Source organism: Scyliorhinus torazame, chromosome 8, assembly GCF_047496885.1.
Source record: "Scyliorhinus torazame isolate Kashiwa2021f chromosome 8, sScyTor2.1, whole genome shotgun sequence".
NCBI lineage: Eukaryota > Metazoa > Chordata > Chondrichthyes > Carcharhiniformes > Scyliorhinidae > Scyliorhinus > Scyliorhinus torazame.
Window position 1 is genome coordinate 248,119,237 of NC_092714.1, and position 20,540 is coordinate 248,139,776.

Genomic DNA, 20,540 nt, shown 5'->3' on the forward strand with positions numbered 1-20,540 from the left:
CCTGATCAGCCATGATCTAATTGGGTTTTTTTTTATTATTATTTTTGGGGTAACCTGGGGTTACCCCATCTCTGGATCTGTAAAGATTTAATCACCTGCTAATGCTCGCATTCCAAGCATTGTTTGGCATCTTTGAATTTGTCTATATATGTTTTTTCTGGAACAGACCTCTTCATTCACCTGAGGAAGGAGCAGCGCTCCGAAAGCTAGTGACATCGAAACAAACCTGTTGGACTTTAACCTGGTGTTGTAAGACTTCGTACTGTGCTCACCCCAGTCCAACGCAGGCATCTCCACATCATGATCTAATTGAATAGTGGAAATATCACACGGGGCTAAATGCTCGTCCCTTGCTCCCATGTACAGATTTAAGTAAAAACCTAAGAGGTCACAACATGTATATTGGTGTTTTAAAATATCCCACATAAATTCGATGTAATTTTTTCTGAAACCCTTCAAGCAGCATTTTGCCAGCTTCACTATGAAAATCAAGAAACGAGCTGCCAGTTAGAGTGTGTGACCCCGAACCATTTTCACTGAACACCTTAACTCAGCATAGTTAGTGCTTCCTGTTAAATTAATTTTGAATGGTTAAATGTGGCTTCATGTTGAGTAACTATACTTTTGGTTCAGACAATTTTTTTTGCAATGTTAAAGTCAGATTACATGTTCAGTTTTTACACAATATTGAAGCACAGATTTATTCACAACAGCAAATGCTTAAAATAGGGGCGGGGGTGTCTGGCTGTTCACATTGGCAGGATCCTATGGTCCCGCCGACGGCGCACCCCTTGCTGCGGGTTTTCAGGTGGCGAGGGGTACGATCAACAAGAAACCCCATTGACAATGACGGGACCTGAAGTTCGCTGCAGAATGTGCTGCAAAGGACGAGGAAGATCCCGCCCGAAATCATGTGTCAGAGAAGTTTTGATCTCCAGGAGAGGACAGGTTAACAGGAGCCACAAACTGCAGGGAATGATTAAACCCATCTGCTCCTATCCTTTCTCACACTAAATTCCCGTCACCTATCGCTCCCCAAGTTGCTGACTTACAATGCCTTCCGGGGCAGCAACTGATTTTAAAATTCTCACCCTTGTTTCCAATCCCTCCATGGTCTGGTCTCCCTCCCACCATCTCTGTAATCTCCTCTGAGATTGCAACACTCATCGAATTCTCGCTTCTTGAGCACCCCTGATTTTAATTGTTTCTCAACTGTTACAATTCCAGCTGATGCTACCACGAGACAAGTCAGATCCCAAGTTGGAACTTTTATTTTTTATTTACATACGTGCACGAACAGAGTCACAGGACTGCTGATGAGCTTTTAGCAAATGAATAAGTCATTTATTAAACAAGAAAAAGTTAACTATTAATACACTACTCCTTCATCCCAACCATACCTTTACAGATATACACAGATTTGTACGGGTAATGCAAGTTACAAATTCTATCTGATACCACAATGATCACAGTAAGTTCCTGTAAACCAATGGGCAACCTGTGGTCAGACACACCATACTCTGACATCTAGTCACCGATGCCATCCAATACAACTTCTATGGATTTCTCATTAAGTCCCTCCCAGACGTTTGTCACTGTGTGCTAATTGGTGTCACTGGACAAGTGTCAGAAGGCCTTCATTGTCTCCAACTGCAATATTTCACAAATTATATTATTAGTTAATTAATTCATATTTGTGTTTCAAAAATCAATTTAATTGTATATAACAATATCTGGTTTTTAAAAATAAATTTAGAGCACCCAATTAATTTTTCCAATTAAGGGGCAATTTAGCGTGGCCAATCCACCTACCCTGCAAATATTTGGGTTGTGGGGGCTAAGCCCACGCAAACACGGGGAGAATGTGCAAACTCAACACGGACAGTGACCCAGAGCCGGGATTGAACCTGGGACCTTGGCGCCGTGAGGCAGCAATGCCAACCACTGTGCCACCGTGCTGCCTAATATCTGTTTTAACAGTAAATCATCGGATTTTATTCTGTAAGGTCAATAATTTTTTTAAATATAAATTTAGAGTACCCAATTATTTTATTCCCAATTCAAGGGCAATTTAGCATGGCCAATCTACCTAACCTGCACATGTCTGGGTTGTGGGAATGAAGCCCACGCAGACACGGGGAGATTGTGCAAATTCCACACGGACAGTGACCCAAGGCCAAGATTCGAACCCGGGTCCTCAGCGCCGTAGTCCCAGTGCTAACCACTGCGCCACGTGCTGTCCTTCGGAAGGTCAAGAATAATAAAAAAAATAATAATCTTTATTGTTACAAGTAGGCTTACATGAACACTGCAATGAAGTTACTATGAAAAGCCCCTAGTCACCATATTCTGGCGCCTGTTCGGGTAATCCAAATTACCTAACAGCACGTCTTTTGGGAATTGTGGGAGGAAACCAGAGCACCCGGTGGAAACCCACGCAGATGCAGGGAGAACAAGCAGACTCCACACAGACAATGACCCAAGCCGGGAATCGAATCTAGTTGGACAGTGTGTGATCATATGTATCCCGTAGTGGCACAACTGTGCAACAACAATGTACCGTGTTGAATTATAGTCAAAACGTGATCTGTAAACAATCTATGCTGGCTTTGAATGTAGTACTGCATTGTCAGTGGTGTTATCTTTCTGAAAAAGCAATTCATGAAGGCTCCGAATACTAGATAAGGTAAACACTCAAATAACACTATCGGAGGGGCAGCAAGTGCATCCATTATCTGGACCAATATTTTTATCCCTTAAGCACCATCAAAAACAGATTCACCAATCCTTCACCTCATGTGCCGGTATGGAAACTTGTGCAAAACCTTGGTGCAGTGCTTGAATAGAAAGCATCAGTGACTCCAATTCAAACTTATTTCATTAACTGAAGCACATTGGGACACAGAGCAAATAATGGTACGTCCCAAGTACCTGAAAGATATATGTAAAGACAAATATGTTAGGGCACGATTCAACTAAAAGGGAACAAAGTCCCATAGCAAGGGCATTTAGTTTTGTGTATCCCAATGCTCGCAGCACCGAGAAACACGTGGCTTTAAAATGCCACCCGAGTTAAATCAGGGGCCTAAGTGGGGAACGCGTGGCCGAGGCCGCACATAGCCCTATTTTGTGCACTGGGGAGCTCCGCTCGCCGTAACTCCTCAGTGCAGCAAGAGATCGGAACGCCATTTTTAAATGGCGCCCTAATCTCCAAGGCCCCCAACCCCTCCCCAAGCCCCAATACACTATGGGAATGTCCTTGACCCCCCCAACACAGGGGAACTCCAGCCCGATCGGCAGCACACAAGAAATGCCAGCTTGGCACATTGGCAGTGTCACCCTGGCAACCTGGCTGTGCCACCTGGGCACCATGACAGTGCTAGGATACCAAACTGGGTCCAAAGGGCATGCACCTAGGGGCCTCCAATCCCCTGGGAGACCCCTACAAGTGCCATTCCGTCTCGTCCCCATTTGTTGAGACCAGTATTGAACAGCGCTTGCCCGAGATCTCCGAGACGAGGGAGATAGATCCCATGCCTCGAGTAACCTCAGGAATAAAGTGAGACCAGCTGTCACGCTTTAATATGTAGATTTGCTAGATCTTGCGAGGTGTTGTCTGCCGGGTAGATTCCGGGAGCAGGGTCCCTCTGCTTCTATCGGCCACGCTATGCCATGGCAAGCTGCTTTCCAGGTGCAGCGTGGCCGTTGGATAGCGCCCATTGACTTCCTTCAGGAAACCACATTGAATCCGCTAAGAAAGAAGTCCAAAATGGCTCAAATTGTAACACTTCAAAACACTAGAGCCAACATCTGCATTATTTATGGGAAAACAAAACCAACTACATTGGAGTGGTACTCGTGGAAAGTCCCAAGTGTTGCAACAGGGTGGAGACCCTGATTGAAAAATAATATGTTTTGGAACTGGCATCGCAACATGAGGAAAATCCCACTCATCAAGGCAGGTTCACAAATCTGTGTTAAAATTCACCAGCTGTGTTCATTTGTCAAATGTTACATTTTTAGTGATAAAGCAATCAGGAGATCATGAGTTCAGGAAATGATTCATTTTGCATACTATTTGTGCCAAAATAACAGCTTGGAATCTTAAAATAATTATAAATTTTCCACCGTTAATACTGGTTTTCCTAGTTAATATACCTCTGCGTGCAAATACAAAGGAAACTACGGCTGGGATTCTCCAAAATCCCGGGCACGTGTTGATGCCGGTGTCAACGGGCCTCCCGGGCAACATGGCGGAGCCCTACAGGGGCCTGGCGCGGAGGAACATTGGCCCCCTCGGAGTGAGCGCGCCCGCCGATTGGTTGCCCCCGATCGCAGGCCTGGCCACCATGGAGGCCCCCCCCAGAGTCGGCTCCCCCCGCCCCCCCCCCCCCCACCAGGACAGCCCCCGCAATCAGAACACCGAGGTCCCGCCGGGTAGGACCATGTGCGAACGGCGCCGCCGGGAGTCGGCGGACACTCGGCCTGTCGAGCGCGGAGAATCCCCCCCGACCTCGCCGTGGTGACCGGAGAATCGGCGGCCCGGTGTCGGAGCGGTGTAGCAGGATTCGCTCCCCCCCCCCCCCACGATTCTCCAACCCGGCGCGGGCTCGGAGAATCCCGCTTTTTCAGAAACATCCCTATTTACAGCAAATCCTGACATTTTTCTCAGTTGCAGCATTTCGTCCCCCCCCCATTGTACACAATGGAAAACTGACAGCAAAATCACCAGAACAGAGTTCACTTTTAAAAAACAGCTGCTTGAAATTAAACTTTAAAAAACAACTCAATCATAGCTGCCAAAGATTTTGACTGGCAATGTTTTTTTCTACAAGCTAACAACTCTGTTCATGCAGACTGTGATCACACTTCTAATTTCCCATTGGGATCATCAATAGGAATCTTGAACAGGATATGGCTTCACGGAGCAGGTTTACCACCCAATTAGAGCCCTCAGTGGAGCAAATATATATGTCTACACATTACCACTTGCAAGTACGACTGCCATCTGCTCAAAACCTATCAAATAAATATTTTGTAAATTAATTTGCAAGATGGGGGGGGGGATCACTGGCTAGGCCAGCATTGTTTTATTCCCCTCCCTAATTGCCATTGGGAAGGTGGTGGTGAGGTGCCTTCTTGAATCCCTGCAGTCCCAGGGGTGTATGCACATACAGTGCTGTCCAGGAAGGAGTTCCAGGACTTTGACCCAACGACTTACTGAAGGGAGCACTTTTTCATCTCAAATATTCCTAATCTTTCAAAACAAAATTCCCAATGAGACCTTATAAATGTGCAGTGGAGGCAAGGCATGTGCAAGCTGAGCACGATGGTAATTACCACCCCACATGATTCACCGCATGGACACTGTTAACTCCGCAAGCAATTAATTTGTTACTTGCTTTGCTCGGAATTTCACCACCCGCAGACAGGATAGCAGGCTGATCATTCTATCCTCAATTTCCCAGAAAACTGACAGTCAGAGCCCATTATTTAATTAACTGATCGTGGATGAATAGAGACATTTTTTAGCAACCCTTTCCACAATTCTTTGCTGGCTTCACAGGGTCAGGTCGATTTTCTAAGCTGGCCTTTCAAATGGCTTGAAAGACTGGATGCCATAATAATAATAATTAAAATCGCTTATTGTCACAAGTAGGCTTCAATGAAGTTACTGTGAAAAGCCCCGAGTCGCCACAATCCGGCGCCTGTTCGGGGAGGCCGGTACGGGAATTGAACCCATGCTGCTGGCCTGGTTCTGCATTACATGTCAGCTGTTTAGCCCACTGTGCTGAACCAGCCCCTATAATGTTTTGAATCGTGATGTATCGCTGCATTTTTGCAGTTGGCAAAGACAAAAATTATGTGCCTCTTCAACATAATTCACAATCTGGTTTTTGAGTTTCAACTCAAAGGAAAGCTGGGTTTGAATTATGCAAATTGTGCACGTTTGCACTGGGAAATAATACAGGTTAAAATGTGTAACAATTATGCTTTCAGATCTTCGAGAGATATGGGGCGCGATTTCACGGAAAAAGTGCAGAGTCCCGTTGCGGACCATGCAGGGACCTGTGAGCATCTGGGAGACTCCCCCTCAAGTGCCATTCCAGGTGCTTGCAGCTGGAGGCCACAATATTTTCTGCTCTGAGGAGCTTCGCTCGTCAGTGCAGGAAGAGATCGGGGCGCCATTTCTAAATTACGTTCCGAACTCTCGACCTCCCAACATGACTCCCGCACCACCCCAACACTCAATTTACCGATTAGAGGGTCCTCAAGCCCCCTTCACCCCCACGTCATAAGGGAGGGCAATCCTGGGCCCGATCCCCGGCATGGGCAAGATGCCACCTGGGCACCGTGGCACTGCTAGCCTGGCATACTGGCAGTGACCTGTTAGCCTGTCAGTGCCATCTGGGCACCCTGGCAGTGCCAGGGTGGTACCCAGGTGACATTGCTAGGGTGTCTGGGTGGCACTGCCAGGGTGTCAGGTTGGCGGTGCCCAGAATACCAATCTGCCCAAAGGGGGACCATGCAGGGACCTGTGAGCATCTGGGAGACTCCCCCTCAAGTTCCATTCTGCCTGGTCCACGTTTGTGGAGACCAGTGCTAAACAGTGTCCGGCTAGGGTCTCCGAGGCGAGGGGATTCAATCACAGGCACTGAGTAGATCCGGTGCAGAGATATTCAAGTGAGCCTAACGACTGACTTGAATATGCAAATCTCGGCCCCGCCCATTGTGGGCAGGATCCAGATTGCAACGCCTGATGAGATCTCATTCGATCTTGCAAGGCATGATGAGCTACCAGCTGCGTTGTGTCCCGAGTCGGGCGCGGTGCGGTTGTCAGATTGCGCCCTAGATAAATGTGGACCATACCAAGCCGTTCCACCACGTCCAGGACACTAGCGCCAGAGGACAGGCCTATGATTGAAGAGGGGTTAATTCCTAATCTGTAGGAAAATTCTTTCCAGAAGTTGAAAATCTGTGGAACAGATTCTCAAGGTGGTGGAAGTCGATTGTGTTGATTTATCAAGTTCAACTTTGAAGGATTTCTGTCAAATAATTTAGCCGTTAAATTGAATGTCAACAACAAATCCCTCCAAGAGCTTTGCGTATATCTTGAGCTGGTTCTTGCTACTTAAGTGTGAACATAATGCACTCCCTTGCGACGCCTCATAGAACCAACATTACAAGCCTGGTCTCCATAATTAGAGTGGTGTTTCAGTGCTGGGATAGTTTGACTCTTTCCTTACCTGGCAGAATTCAATCCATAGAAATGAACATTCTGCCCAGATTCTTGTTTCTTTTCCAATGTCTCCCTATTTTACTACCAAAATCAATTTTTGTTATGGTTAACAAGCAACACTTAGCAACATTTATCTGGGCAGGCAGAACCCCTCGGGTCTGTTGAGCGATACTTCAGATAGGGAGACGGTTTGGAGGCCTAGCTCTTCCTGAGCTACCGGACTATTTTTTGGCAGCCAATCTCAAAAGATTTTAACCTGGTGTCACGATCCAAGTTGAAACTGGTGTCTTGTGTCCTGCTGCTCTTCCTGCTTAATCTATGCCCCGCTATCCTTTTCATAGAATCATAGAATTTACAGTGCAGAAGGAGGCCGTTCGGGCCATTGAGTTAGCACCGGCCCTTGGAAAGAGCACCCCATTTAAGCCCACACTTCCAACCTATCTCCGTAACCCCACCAATCCACCTAACCTGCACATCTTTGGACTGTGGGAGGAAACCGGAGCACCCGGAGGAAACCCACGCACACACGGGGAGAACGTGCAGACTCCGCACATACATTGACCCAAGCCGGGAATCGAACCTGGGACCATGGATCTGTGAAGCAACTGTGCTAACCACTGTGGTCCGGGCTGCAAATGATTGGGAAGCATCTTTGGCTTGACCTTAGGGACGACTGGTGGGAGGAGGCCCATTTTAGGGCCAAGTCCACACCCGAATGCACTCGGTTAAGCTTAATTCAATTTGAAGTTCTGGACAGAATTCACTTTACCAAGGCCAGAGTCAGCAAGTTTTTCTCCAACACAAGCAACAAATGCGACAGATACTCACTCGGCCCCTGCAGACCAGACCCACATGTTCTGGTCATGCCCGAAGCTGGCCGGATTTTGGACATCCTTCTTTTACACAATTTCCAAAGTTCTAGACAGTGACCTACAGCCTTGTCCTTTGATAACCATATTTGGAGTTTCATCTGCACTGGTCAGTTTCACTAAGATTGAGGCAGACTTCATTGCATTTCCTTCATTAATAGCCCGCAGGCAGATTTTATGAACCTTGGAAGTCCTCCAAGCCACCCAGTGCTTCATCTTGGCTGGAAGATGTCTTTTCTATATTTGGAGAAGATCAAGTCTGCCATATGAGGATCCACTGAGAAATGTTTCTGCAGATGTCAACCATGTGTCTCTTCCTTTAAAGAGTTAATTGCTGTTGACTGTTAGTTTCACTGCTTCTTTTGTTTGTCTGTTTATTGGGGGCGAGCTGCATTATGGTACTGGCTTGTAATTTGTTTACCTGCTTCTTTCCTCGTTTCGAAAATCAATAAAAAGAATTTACAAAAAAAAAGCAATATTTTTGGGGATATGGAATGTGCAATTTGAGATATGACATGCATGCTCGAGGGAAACAGATAACTTCGGACTCACGGTTCCCAACTCTTCCTGCCATTGGGGAGCCTTCGCAACCCAATGTTTGAGTCCATTGTAGATTAATTGATAGAGACTGATTGCTACGATTAGTCAAAAACTGCATTATCATTACAGCATAAGGTAATCAGGATGATAGAAGGCGAACGAGTTGCTACTTGGTGGTTTTTGGCATGGCAATATCTATGTTCCGAACACCTGAGGTGGGGTTTAGCGGTGGCGTTGACGGCCGGTTTCAAGGCGTGGCATCCACTAGGCTGTGAGGGCCACTGTCACGACCACAGGCTACCCTCTCTGCACTGGCAAATATGGCCATAGTTTATTTTCTTGATTGTTCAATTATTCAGAGGCTGCCTCCATGTTGAAGCTTCATCAGATATGCGACCTGTCTATAGAAGACCATGCCGGAGGGCTGCTTTCAACAGTTATGGGTCCAGGACACCCATTTGGTCCCAGCATTGAGGTCCTGAAGCACGCATTAAAAATCCAGGCCCAGGAGCTCAGGACAGCATTTCTGCATCAAAGTACAAGCTTCTTAAGAATTTAAAACTCTACGGACTCTCGATTTGTAATTAACAATCAACTTTACAGAAATCTTTTTAAGTTGATTAATAATTAGTAAAGGCAGTTTGAAAATGTTCAAGACTACGAATTGCCATATCAGTTGCTCTCTCAGCACACAAACACATGTGGGCCTAGCTGCTTTAACACTGTCATTAACTCAAAAGACGTAAAAGTGACACACACAACCACGCAGACACAGACACGCATATTCACACATACAAACACGCATATTCACACATACAAACACGCATATTCACACATACAAACACGCACTACGCAATGGTATCAGCAGAAATAGAAACAGAAAATTCTAATTTAGGAAAATTCACTGATGAAAAGACTAATTGCCTGCTAAAACAGTCCCAATATATGGTTTGCATCAAAACAGGAATGTTGTTTTGGGAAACCTATAAACCATGTTACAGGTAATATAAACCAACAGGTAGATCGTCACCCACACTTCCTTGTTCACCAACTCTAAATAAATCGACAAATTCTGCTGGAGAAATCCAGTGCGACCTCGTGGCCCACATTCAGTTGTTTTTCTTTGGTCCACGTCAGATTAAATTTCTTGTACTCCTCTGCCAAATGCGAAAATGCGACTTAGCACCAAAACATTTTCAAAGCCATTTGACTGAACCCTTTGAAGGAAACATCAGACAAAATTCCAATCCCAGTTTAATGCCAGCTGCCTCATTTGTGCATTTTATACATTAACGTTTGAGCTTCAGAGCCACTCTATACTTAATGCAAGTCATTAGCTAATTAATGAGACAATAATTTCAGCGCTTTATTACCTTGGAAGACCACAATCAATACTCTGCAGCTGTATTATACAAAAAAGGACTTCTCTATGAGTTTTAGGAAGAAGTACTACAATTTCACAGAAAATACACGTTAAAAAAACATGCATTTTCACCAAGTTCATTTATGAGCCAGAAAATTGGGCTCCCGTGGCACTGCTGGCGTTGACAGTGTGCGGAGCTGTAATCTTGACAATACTGGCTGATTGTCTTCCAGCCCATTCTGCACTGGCCCACATGGTGTGTTGCGGTTTGAAGAGCTGGGTACTTGCGCGCTGGAAATAGACAGAATGGAAGATCATGACAATGACCAGCATTTAATGCTAATTTGGCGCCCAACCTGCCAGTGTGGGCCTCCAATGTCCTGTTAATGCCCTCTCACAAACACTGGGGTGGCACGGTGGCACAGTGGTTAGCACTGCTGCTTCTCAGCTCCAGGGACCCAGGTTCAATTCCGGCCTCGGGTGACTGTCAGTGTGTGGAGTTCGGACTTTCTCCCCGTGACTGCGTGGGTTTCCTCCGGGTGCTCCGGTTTCCTCCCATGGTCCAAAGATGTGCAGGTGAGGTGGATTGGCCATGCTAAATTGCCCCTTAGTGTCCAAAAAGTTAGGTGGGGTTACTGGTTACGGGGATAGGGTGGAGGCGCGGGCTTAAGTAGGGCGCTCTTTTCAGGGGCCGGTGCAGACTTGATGGGCCAAATGGTCTCCTTCTGCATTGTTGATTCTATGACTCTCAGCTGAACATAATATTCATTCATGAGGTGTGGGCTTCGCTGGTTAGGCCATTGCCCACCTGAATTGCCTTGTCTTTTGCACTGATATACTGGGCTTCCGCATCATTGGGGATGGAGATATTTGTAGAGTCACTGCCTCCAGTGAGTTCCTGAATTGTCCATCACCATTCATGACCTGATGTGGCTTAAAGGACTGCAGAGCTTAAATCTGATCTATTGGCTGTGGGGTTGTTTAGCTCTGTCTATGTTTCTTCTGCATTCACTGTTTGCCATGCAAGTAGCCCTGCGTTGTAGCTTCACCAGGTTGATTCGGCATTGTTGGGTATGGCTGTGTTGCCCCTGTCATGCCCTCCTGAAGTCTTCATTGATCCAGGGTTGGTCCCCAGGCTTAGTGGAAATGGTGGTGAGGTATATGCTGGGTTATAAGGTTACAGATTGTGGTTGGATACAATTCTGTTGCTGCTGATGGCCCCCAGCACCTCATGGATGCTCAGTCATGAGTTTCCACCCTCAGTTCTTCATCCAATTTGTGTTCAACATGGAGTGGTACTGATTCATCAAGTGGGGGTGTACGTTCCGTCATCAGCAGGACGTTTCCTTGCCCACGTTTGACCTGATGCCGTGGGACTTCACGGAGTCTGGAATCGATGTTGAGAACTTCCAGGGAAACTCTTTCCCGACTGTATACCACTCTACCGCCGCCTCTTCCGAGTCTGTCCTGCTGGAGGAACAGGACATACCTATGGATGATGATGAAGGCCTCCACTTTTGCATCGGAGAACCTCGGAGTCCTTTCTCTGGCCTGCTGCTTCATTGGCACTCTCATTCCTTCTCCGATAAATGTTTGCAACTGCTGTAGCCAGAATGCACCTCCACTTAAAGGTGCAGGCTGTTTTGAAGCAGTACAGGCTAGCTGGAGGTAGTGCAAGCCACACGCACATCTGGGCCCCCTGCTGAGCACACAGTCAGTCATCAGTGTGTACAGTGGCGGGCTGCATGCCGCAATCACGGAGATGAGCAGGCAACAGAAACTCAGTGTAGCCCATAAAATCAATTTATTCTACAGCACGAAGCAGTTACTGCAATTGAATATTTTCTCCACGACATTTGCAAATCTTAACCTATTTGACCCCATGTTCCCAAATGTTTTATAATGGGAAACTCCATTACAGATGTATCGCAAATTATCACTGAAATAATTGCGGCCAAACCTCTTCAGGGCTGATTAATGCAGACAAGAAACAAAATGTCTTTGTGAATGTTCTCATTTTGCCTATTGAAAAAGCAAACTTTCTGCGTTTTGAGGGGCTCTGCTGTATTTCAAAACCACATGAGGCGATCTCCAAGTTATTTTGTTTATTTAAGAGTAGCCAAGGATGTTCTAATTTGTTGGATCTATTATCAGTTGCATATATTTTATCTTAATTTTTAAAAATTCTTTCATGTGATAGGGGCACGCTGTTATTGTCCATTCTTATCTGCCCTTCAGGGGTATTTGAGAGTCAATCACATTGCTGTGGGTCTGGAGTCACATGTAGGCCAGACCAGCTAAGGGCGGCAGATTTCCTTCCCTAAAGGTCATTAGTGAACCAGATGGGTTTTTATGACAATGGGCAATGGCTTAGTGGTCATCATTAGATTTTTTTTATTCCAGATGTTACTGAATACAAATTTCACCATCTGCCATTGTGGGATACACGCCTGGGTTCCCAGAGCATTACCCTGGGTATCTAGATTACTAGTCCAGTGACAACACCACTACGCACTGCCTCCTTAAAGTGTCTGCACCCCCATGTTCCTCTTGTTCGTGCATCACAGTATTTGTACAACAAAGTCTAACCCCCCCCCCCCCCCCGTCTCCCTGCTCTGCATTTTCAAAGGCTTCATTGTATCTCCTATCAAGTGATTTATTTTCTCTCAACTCTTTCTGGCATTAATCTGGTCCAATGTGATCTAAGTGCTCATGTAAAATGTATCTGCAATTACTATTCAGATAGTTAATCGCCAGCCGACAATTACTTGTCATGTGGGTTGCTCTCCAGGTCCCAGGGTCCCAGGTTCGATTCCCTGCTGGGTCACTGTCTGTGCGGTGTCTGCACGTTCTTCCTGTGTCTGCATGGGTTTCCTCCGGGTGCTCTGGTTTCCTCCCACAAGTCCTGAAAGACGTGTTGTTAGGTAATTTGGACATTCTGAATTCTCCCTCTGTGTACCCGAACAGGTGTCGGAATGTGGCGACTGGGGGCTTTTCGCAGTAACTTCATTGCAGTGTTAATGTAAGTCTACTTACAAACAAGATTATTATTACTAAGATATAGGGCGGGATTCTCTAATCCCACGGTAGAGTGTCCTCGCCATCGTAAATGCCGTCGCGTTTTACGACGGCGTGAACAGGCCGACCCCATGACTAATTCTGGCCCACAATAGGGGCCAGCACGGCACTGAAGCGGTGCACGCCGCTCCAGCTGCTGCTCCCGCATGAGGTGACACCGGCACCAATGCGCGCATGCACAGTGCCTTCCTTCAACGCACCGGCCCCGACGCAACATGGCGCAGGACTACAGAGACCAGCGCGGAAGAAACGAGGCCCCTAGCCAGAGAGGCCGGCCCGCCGATCGGTGGGCCCCGATCGCGGGCTAGGCCACATCGGAGCCCCCCCCCCCCGGGGTTAGAACCCCCCCCCCCAACAAGCCACCCCCAACCCTTCCACGCCGAGTTCCCGCCGGCTGAGAGCAGGTGTGGACGGCGCCGGCGGGACTCGGCGTTTTCACGACGGCCGCTCGGCCCATCCCGCGCCAACCACACCGGCGATAATGGTGCCAATTCTCCGCTCTGCATCAGGGCGTCTTGCGGCGGTCGCGGGGATTCTTCGGCCCGGCCCTGGGCTGAGAGAATCCCGCCCATAATTTCAATGGTGTAAAATGACAGAATTGGTAAAAACAAATTGAGTTTTTGAAAAGTCTCACCTGTGACCACAGTTCATCAGAAAATTGAAAGCAAAGAAAATTGCAAGTTTGGCAGCAAGGATTTGTGGGGAAATGTGAATAATTCCACCCTGTGTGATAACATAAAGTTATTCTTTTTCCAAAAGTTAATACATTAGTCCTACTGGTGAGCCTCACGTCTGTAGTGGGTAAAGTCTTGGAGGGGATTATAAGGGACAAGATTTATAATCATCTAGATAGGAATAATATGATCAGGGATAGTCAGCATGGCTTTGTGAAGGGTAGGTCATGCCTCACAAACCTTATTGAGTTCTTTGAGAAGGTGACTGAACAGGTAGACGAGGGTAGAGCAGTTGATGTGGTGTATATGGATTTCAGCAAAGCGTTTGATAAGGTTCCCCACGGTAGGCTATTGCAAAAAATACGGAGGCTGGGGATTGAGGGTGATTTAGAGATGTGGATCAGAAATTGGCTAGCTGAAAGAAGACAGAGGGTGGTGGTTGATGGGAAATGTTCAGAATGGAGTTCAGTCACAAGTGGAGTACCACAAGGATCTGTTCTGGGGCCGTTGCTGTTTGTCATTTTTATCAATGACCTAGAGGAAGGCGCAGAAGGGTGGGTGAGTAAATTTGCAGACGATACTAAAGTCGGTGGTGTTGTCGATAGTGTGGAAGGATGTAGCAGGTTACAGAGGGATATAGATAAGCTGCAGAGCTGGGCTGAGAGGTGGCAAATGGAGTTTAATGTAGAGAAGTGTGAGGTGATTCACTTTGGAAGGAATAACAGGAATGCGGAATATTTGGCTAATGGTAAAGTTCTTGAAAGTGTGGATGAGCAGAGGGATCTAGGTGTCCATGTACATAGATCCCAGAAAGTTGCCACCCAGGTTGATAGGGTTGTGAAGAAGGCCTATGGAGTGTTGGCCTTTATTGGTAGAGGGATTGAGTTCCGGAGTCGGGAGGTCATGTTGCAGCTGTACAGAACTCTGGTCCGGCCGCATTTGGAGTATTGCGTACAGTTCTGGTCACCGCATTATAGGAAGGACGTGGAGGCTTTGGAGCGGGTGCAGAGGAGATTTACCAGGATGTTGCCTGGTATGGAGGGAAAATCTTATGAGGAAAGGCTGACGGACTTGAGGTTGTTTTCGTTGGAGAGAAGAAGGTTAAGAGGAGACTTAATTAGAGGCATACAAAATGATCAGGGGGTTGGATAGGGTGGACAGTGAGAGCCTTCTCCCGCGGATGGATATGGCTGGCACGAGGGGACATAACTTTAAACTGAGGGGTAATAGATATAGGACAGAGGTCAGAGGTAGGTTCTTTACGCAAAGAGTAGTGAGGCCGTGGAATGCCCTACCTGCTACAGTAGTGAACTCGCCAACATTGAGGGCATTTAAAAGTTTATTGGATAAACATATGGATGATAATGGCATAGTGTAGGTTAGATGGCTTTTGTTTCGGTGCAACATCGTGGGCCGAAGGGCCTGTACTGCGCTGTATTGTTCTATGTTCTATGGTGCTACTTGAGTGAAACTTCTTCCTTCATCAGAAATATTCCACACCTCCCCCCACCTGAATCATATTCATAGCCATACTCTCTCACTGGCACTGCCCAGGTTCCAGAGCTGCTTTGGTCACCGAGTTCCCACACTCCGGATTTTCTTCCTCAAAGTCCTCTGCCCTTCCAACTGCCTCTCTCCCGACAGATTCTGCTCGAAACTCACCACTTTGACCAAACTTCTGATCACCTCAGTAAAAACTCCCTCTTTGCCCTGATGTCCATTTGCACTACCCTCAACGGCATAATAAAAGTGCACGCAGATGAAAGCAAATTACTGAGGATACTGGAATCTGAAACAAAAAATGAAAATGCTGGACTGACAGCATCTCTTTCAGTCACCCAGACTCAAAACATTGGGCGCTATTCTCCCCTCCCATGCCGGGTGGGAGAATCGCCGGGGCGCCGCGCGAATCACGCCACGCCGCCTCGATCCCCGCACGCGATTCTCCCACCCCCCGGAAACCAGCGGTGCGCGATTCGCACTGAGCCGCTCGGAGAACCGGCGAGCGGCGATTCTCCGGCCCGGATGGGCCGAGTGGCCGCTTGAACACAACAGATTCCCGACGGCGCCGTCCACCCCTGGTCGCTGCCGGCGGGAACTCTGCTGAAACGCTGGGGGGAGGGAGGGGGGCTCCTTCACCGGGGTGGCCTCTGATGGGGTCTGGCCCGCGATCGGGGCCCACCAATCGGCAGGCCGGCCTCTCCCCCCCCCGGGCCTACCTCCTTCTGTGCGCGGCCCCTGAACACTGCCGCCATGTTGGTGAGGGGCCGGCGTACGTAAGACGTTCCCCGTGCATGCGCAGGATGGCACGGCCCAACTGCGCATGCGCAAGATTGGGCTGCCCCAACTACGCATGCGCGGGTTGGCGTGGTGCCCATTTGGCGCCGCGTAAGGACCAGAATAGGTCGTGCCCGTTCACGACGGCACGAACACTTGGCCTCCATATCGGAGAATCGCCCCCATTAGCTCCGTTCTCTCTCCACAGATTGGATAGGTTGGGGTTATTTTCCTTGGACATGGAAGGCTGAGGGGTGACTTAATTGAGGTGTGCAAAATCATGAGGGGAAAAGATAGAGTGGACAGTATTTCCCTTGGTGGAGTATTATAGAACCAGGGGACATTGATTCAAGATAGGAGGCAGAAGGTGTAGAGAGGACATGAGGAAGAACTTTTTTATCCAGAGGGTAATGGGAGTTTGGAAAGCTGCCTGACTTGGTGGTGGAGGCAGAGACCTTAACTCTTAAAAATTACCTGGATCTGCACCGTAAGTGCTGTAAGCTACAGGGCTATGGACCGGGTGCAGGAAGGTGGGATTAGAAAGGGCACCTGGGAATCCTCGGGCTGGCATGGACAAGGTGGGCTGAATGGTCTCCTTCTGTGCTGAAACTTTTCTATGGTTCTATGCTGTCAGACCTGCTTAGATTGTCCGGCATTTTCTGTTTTTGTTATCTAAATAGAAGTTGCTGTTGTAAAGCCAAGTGCTCTTTAAAGCAAAACAAATATGTGTGAAAGGAAATAATAAAGTTATTTCCCCAGTGGAAAATGTGGTTAACGAATTAGGATGCCAACATGCCAGGTCAGGAATGATTACAACTGGAAAATAATTTTTTAAATATTTATAAAATATACTAGATTTTAGGAAAAGTTAGGTTTTCCTCAGTAACATTATTTTAAATTATGGAAATCATAAAAATAAAATAAACTCAATTTTAAACAATCATGCCAAGAGTAATGTCATCATCTAGAGCAGTCAAATTTGCTGAACAGAGATGTATATGTTACACCCAATTTGTGAAACTGCTTATTTTACACACCAGGGGCGTCATTCTCCGACCCCCCGCCGGGTCGGAGAATGGCCGTTGGCCGCCGTGAATCCCGCCCCCGCCCCCGCCGAAGTCTCCGGTACCGGAGATTGGGCGGGGGCGGGAATCGGGCCGCGCCGGTTGGCGGGACCCCCCGCTCAATTCTCCGGCCCAAATGGGCCGAAGTCCCGCCCAGAGATTGCCTGTCCCGCCGGCGTAAATCAAAGCTGGTATTTACCGGCGGGACCAGGCGGCGTGGGCGGGCTCCGGAGTCCTGGGGGGGGGGGGGGCGCGGGGCGATCTGACCCCGGGGGGTGCCCCCACGGTGGCCTGGCCCACGATCGGGGCCCACCGATCCGCGGGCAGGCCTGTGCCGTGGGGGCACTCTTTCCCTTCCGCCTCCGCCACGGTCTCCACCATGGAGGAGGCGGAAGAGACTCTCCCCACTGCGCATGCGCGGGAAACTGTCAGCGGCCGCTGACGCTCCCGCGCATGCCCGCGCCAGCTGACGGGGCACCAAACACCATTTCCGCCAGCTGGCGGGGCGGAAATCCCTCCAGCGTCGGCCTAGCCCCTCAATGTTGGGGCTCGGCCCCCAAAGATGCGGAGCATTCCGCACCTTTGGGCCGGCGCGATGCCCGTCTGATTGGCGCCGTTTTGGGCGCCAGTCGGCGGACATCGCGCCGTTGGGGAAGAATTTCACCCCATGTTCTAAATATTTGGGGTGAGAGAAAAAAAAGTTTCATACTTGCTATGCCTTGCCAATACTTCCAGGTAACGCAAGAGATGTTTTGAAACTAGTGACTTGAGGTTTGTTTTTCCATTTGCCAAGTTCTGAAAACACCATTATTGTACCTAAAAAAGATCACACAGGGTTTTCGTAGTTACATTAATTCTTAATTTAAAATGTATTTGATCCAACATCTATGACTTTTACCGTATAACCACTTCAAACCTTAAGTTAACGAGAACGTTATCGGATAGGTCCATCAATAGCTTCGATAAAGTACCTAATCTGCAATTTAATTGCTTCGGATTCATTTCATTGCAAAAAAATGTTTCAATTCAAATCAGAGCACACCATAACAATGTGCAAACAACCATTCAGTAACAAAATACAATCCCCTAATTTGACACTTTTTGCCTTTTTCTTCCCTAAACCCCCGCGTCCATCTCCCCTCACCCGCCTCTCCCCTACCCGCTGGCAACAAACAGATCCGTAAACAGAGACAAGACCAGCCTCCATCTCGTCCAGGACCCCACCATCCCAGCCCCAAAGGGAAAACTCTATCTTTTCTGATTCATTTCAAATAAGTGTTATCGGAAATAGTTGTTGCAAGATTACTCAGCATCAAAATCTGCTCATCCCGAGGTACCAGTGAACACATGTTCTAACTCATACTGCATGGCTGGACTGCCTCCGCTACTACATTGGAATAAATCTCTAAATGTGACAGACTTGAACTCTCATGTTCTACACGATTATTAATCATTCAGTCGATTTGGACACCAAACTCCTAACAGAACAGGACAAATGGAAAAATTGGAAGGAGCAGATTGCAAACCAAAGACTGCAAGTGACTGTAAACAACGGTTAATTTGCAACTTACCACCCGGATGTGAGACTGATGTTGCAGAAACAGACTGATTTGATTGTGTTTTTATAATGGCTGTGTGCACAGGGGCGGAGCGGGAGTAATGGGGAAGGTGAACACACCAGTGGCAGCTCATTTTCAAGGTCAGTTTTAAGTCCTGGCAGCGAATGGAAAACCTAAAACCCATATTGCTTCAAATTGACAGACTGCTCACAAATCTAGACCGCTGTCTTAGATCTCAATATTGATCACAGAACAGCTAGTTATGGAGTAAACTCTGCAATTTAATCATTACTGGAAATCCTTTATAACTTAACACCCTGATGGTTCAGTGAACAAATGTGAATGCTGAGTGATGAAGTATGGAGGCACGCAGACCAATGTCCCAGGTTCAAAATAACACCGATGCTGAATGAGCAGATCTTCAAGGCAGTTGCAGAGGCGTTACAATCAATCTTAGCTTTCCCCAGCTCATTTCCCTATTCGTGATTATGGTCGCTGATGAAAAGTACGCATGTGGACTCTGGCAAGACCAAGATCATGCTGAGCTGGAAATAGAACCCATACTGATATGAGTACCAGCTTCTTCAGATTTTGCCCTCACCATTTTAAAATCCATGAATGTAACTGGGAGTAAAGTTGCATTCCGACAAGTTCAATAGAAAGAAAAGTTCAATTTAGTTGCCCATGTTCTCAAGTGAAAAGTAAATGAGGCACTGGGCATTCGTAAGGCCCGCCACTTTCCAAGCAGAAAACAGCAACATTTATTTATAGTTTCTCTATGTGCTTTAGTCCTAAGTAGCAAGATGTGTAACATTATCAAGTTACCAAATCAACTTTATCATCTTCGAATGAGTCTCATGCAAAAAACAATTTATTTTTCCTCTTCTCATTTGAATGAAATTTTTCGGAATAATGCTGACAATAAGGCATTGTGCCTACTTGAGTCCAGAGGTAAAGCAGACCAGGCCCGGCCTGTGTATAGAACTTCCATGACCCCTCCAAATACACCATCTAGTTTGATACAATGGAACCAATACCTTAATTGCCAAAGTTTATACTTCCAAGGGGGCTTGATTGGATGGACACTGAGAGATTGTTTTCCCAGCTGGGGAATCTACAACAGCCTCAAGCTAGGACAGAGGAGAAACATCTTCATTGAAGGGTCATGCAGCTTTGCAATTCTCCACCCCAAAGATTGTGGATGCTCCATCATGGAATATGTTTAAAGCCGGGATAGATGGATCTCTGGTCTCTGAGACACGGACAGGAGAGAAATAATGGGCCCCGGTGCTTCTTTTGTTTCTAGCACCCTCATTCCACCTTCACCCCCTTTAAGCCTCCCCTTGCACCCTTCAGAATTGGAAAGCAATTTCATAGTGGGGTCAAACGTTCAGCAAAAACACCTTGGGCGGGATTCCCTGTTCTGCCACACATTTCTGGTGTAACGCGCCCCCAGACTTCTCCGTCTCGCCAGCCGGCCAATGGGGTTTCCTATTGTGGGCAGTGCCACGCCATCGGGAAACCCCCGGGCTGCCAGCACAACGGAGAATCCTGACACCAGAGAATCCAACCCCTTGGCTTTTGTACTCTGTGCCTACATTTATGAAGCCCATTAGAAGTTCAGGTTGCAGTATGATACACTTTACACCAGCTTTATTTCTTTGAACCTGACCCTGTGCAATATCCAGACGGAAAAATCCAAACAGCTTGAACCTCACAAGCACTACAAACAACAATCCCATGTATAAATGAGAATATTTTGAACAATCAGTGACTTATTCCATTGGCACATGGCTCCTGGTTTCACTTCCAAGTTAAAAAGTGGCAAAACCTTGCTGTAAAATTAGCACCAACCGATTCATCTGCAATGACCTGC

At 47.3% G+C, this 20,540-nt stretch overlaps 1 protein-coding gene across 5 annotated transcripts in view; it reads right to left on the minus strand.

Annotated features, from left to right (window-relative positions):
* The window catches only part of slco4a1 (solute carrier organic anion transporter family, member 4A1), a 216,766-nt gene that overhangs the window by 127,268 nt on the left and 68,958 nt on the right, over nt 1–20,540 (minus strand). For 3 of the 5 annotated variants that reach the window (XM_072515064.1, XM_072515065.1, XM_072515066.1), the window contains one exon: nt 17,815–17,921. The exons of the other annotated variants lie outside the window; for them this stretch is intronic. The gene's annotated coding sequence lies outside the window, so the exon portion shown is untranslated. The remainder of the gene's footprint in view (nt 1–17,814; nt 17,922–20,540) is intronic. 5 annotated transcript variants of the gene reach the window in all.